The sequence below is a fragment of the Nannospalax galili genome, unplaced genomic scaffold (assembly GCF_000622305.1).
Source record: "Nannospalax galili isolate Female #2095 unplaced genomic scaffold, S.galili_v1.0 scaffold5, whole genome shotgun sequence".
Classification (NCBI taxonomy): Eukaryota; Metazoa; Chordata; class Mammalia; order Rodentia; family Spalacidae; genus Nannospalax; species Nannospalax galili.
Window position 1 is genome coordinate 1,104,934 of NW_008353126.1, and position 3,077 is coordinate 1,108,010.

A 3,077-nucleotide genomic window follows, 5' to 3' on the forward strand; every position below is an offset into this window, starting at 1 on the left:
GAGCTCCTCTCTCCTGACCTGTATGAGGATGAGGTGGGCACACACAGAATTATAAATCCTTCTCTTCTTTTATCAATTTTAATACTTTATTGCTGTATAATTTATATACAGCAAAATGCATATGCTTAAAGTGTACAGTTTGGTAAGTTTAGGAAATAGGTATATATTTGTGAAGCTATCACCACAATCAAGATAATAAACATATCCATGACCCCCAAGAAGTCCTTTGGCAGTCCATCTCTCTTGCCCTTCCCAGTACCCCTATCCCATGCAACCACTGACCTGCTTTCTGGCTTTGTAGATTACAATACTTTGCATCTTCTAGACTGTTATAAATGGAACCATACAATAATTCTTTCACTTAACATAATTATTCCATATTTATCTGCATAAACCCTTCTTATAATGACCCTAGTCAGTCGTCCCTCCCTGCAGTAGTCCCCACAGCCCTTCCTTGAAGGCAAAGCCTGGTCTCCCCAAACAGGAGACCAAACAAAAGGGAAGAAAGATGTTTAGGGTTTCTACCTAAAGGATGAAGAGGCAAGCAAGAATTCTTTGGGAACCAAAATTAGAAATGGAAACCTCTGGAAAGGAAATGTAAGAAATCAAACCTTCCAGCTTAATTTACCAGTGAAAGTACTTGAGTGTCCACTATATCCAACACAGCCCTTACCACTCCACGAAGGAGTTTGCTTTCCTGCTTGACACAGACCTTCCATAAGGGCTGAGTTCTTATGGCTAGCAAGTGTCCACCCTGGGAATTGGCCCATGTTCTCTCTCTTCCTCACCATTTCATTCCCATTTCTGCCACTGCCGACTAAGGTGCCCAGAGAGGTACCTCTCAGAGCGAAGTTGTAGTCATAGCTTTTTCTGTTTCTTTTCCTTCTTTGGTTATTTTTTTCCATTGTCATTCACACTTAGGTCAGACTTTAAAGGGAAGAGGGAGAGGGGCATGCCATATGAGGGGACAATAACAGTAATCAGAGGAAAATCCCAAAGGGAAATAAAATTTAGGAGTGCTTGTCACACACACTGTAGAGGATTGGGGTCCCAAGACCCCTGGCATCACAAAGACCTGATTCAGGTCCTAGGGCGACCACTTCCAGGACTTGGGCAGGTCGCTCCCTCTCTCTCTACCTCTGTAGTCTTTCCTATGAATGGTACTAACATAGGCACATCACATGGCTGTGAGGATTGATGTTGTGCTGGGTGACAGGTGAATAGCATAGCATCTGACACATGGTAAGCTCACGCCACCAATTAACACAATCATGAATGCTCCCTCGAAGTTTCCCCCCCCCCATCCATACCTTTTGTTTTAACAAAGAAGACGATGAAAATACATACATTCTGATGTGGGTAAGACAGATGTTAGTGGACACAAGCATGGTAGGAGAAACAGAGTCCTCAGGGGAAGATTCCAGAGGGTGTACAGAGCAGAGTTGTGGAGGGTGGTTTTCTGAATGGCTTAAACCTGGGAAGGAAGGTGGGAAGCAGTGAAAGGGAAAAGCAAGGACCAGTGGCTGGGCACACAGAGAAATACAATTTGAAGGCTAGGAGCTCTGAGGAATGCTTCACATGGTGACAGAATAGGAAGTCATTGTTTGATTATTGGGTGCTAAACTCCACATATAATTAACACCTTGCCTTGCCAGCTAGCCTCCTTTTACAGCATCTTAACTCACCTAGCAACTGGTAGAGAATGAAGTCCAGGGCTGGCAGGCTCCAAAACACCCAGGCCAGACTTTAGACACTGTCAGCCCATTGTAAAGGGGCCAGAAGTCAAAGTAGCCCTCCCTTAGAGTCACCAGTTTTCCTCTAAGCCCACCAAAGGCACTAGCATCTCAGGCTACCCCTTGCAGCTCTAGGTAGGCTCCCAACAATAAACCACACCCTGCAGACTTCACCACTGTGGGGTGACAGCAGCCCTCAGAACCCCGCCTTTTTGAGCTCTTGGAGTTCCTGGTACTCAATGAGAGGAGGGCTCTCTGAGCAGGGAGGGCTCCTACATCCTGAGCCCATCTGAACCCAGAGTTCTGTGTCCCACCTCAAGGAGCCCCTTTTGGGAGTATTTGTCTCTGGGCTTCTAACAGATACCTGCAGAACTGAGCCAGCGAGAGCTTAAAGTTTTCTTCAGAGTTTGCAAACCAGTCTGGTCCCCTGAAACACTCCCAACCCCAACTAAGCCAAGGGCTTCCTTACACACACTCTCAAAAGCAAAGGGTATCCTCTTCTGTTCATCCCAGGATACTGGGAGCTGCATCCCCCAAGTTCAGATGAAGTTGTGGGCCAGCTAGTGTTGTCGGGTCTGTGAGAGGGCACTTTGTGAGAAGTTGGGCCTTCCCAAGGGCAACTACATGTCCCCCAGCCTTCCCTGCCCAGAGTCCTGGGGGAAGGAAATCAGAGAGGCAAGAGGCCAGGCCCTGCAAGTTCTGCTGTTCCTGTGGCTCCTCCTGGTGGGGATGAACACAGCAGTGAGTTTCTGCCACACTTCAGTCAGGCCTGCACCTGCTGCATTGCTCTGAGAAGCCAAATCAGTGCTGGGTAAGAGTGAGGTGGGGCACAGAGCTGGAGAAGGGGACACAGAAGCAGAGGAGGGCCAGGAGGGGGCCTGGGGTCTGCAGTCCTGTCTGGCAGGTTCATAATAATAGCAACACATCTCCTGCGGGGCTGGATCCCGCCTAGGGCCTGGGATAGCTGGTTTTGAGCCAGTCCTCCCTGCCTACTTCATTATCTTGGCAAGAGCCTCTCAAGCTCTTCTTCACTTCTGCCCCCTCCACCTCTCCCTGCAGCACCCAGCTGAGCTCTGCACGGGGAGTTCTGGTTAGTAAGTAACCTGGGCTCCCCCAAAGCATGGAGTATCTTCCTCATGGAGAGGGTCGGGAAATTGGGGGTTCCAACCCGGTGGCCAGCTCGATGGTGGCGGCGAGAGGTGCATCTCGCCAGCTCTGGCCCCCTCTCGGCCCCTTTAATTCGAGTTCGCTGCCGGACCAGGTGCGGCGCTGCGTGGCGCGGTGCGGCGCGGTGCGGCTGCGGGCGGCGGCCGGGCGCTCCATACGCGCCGCCCGCGGGACTGC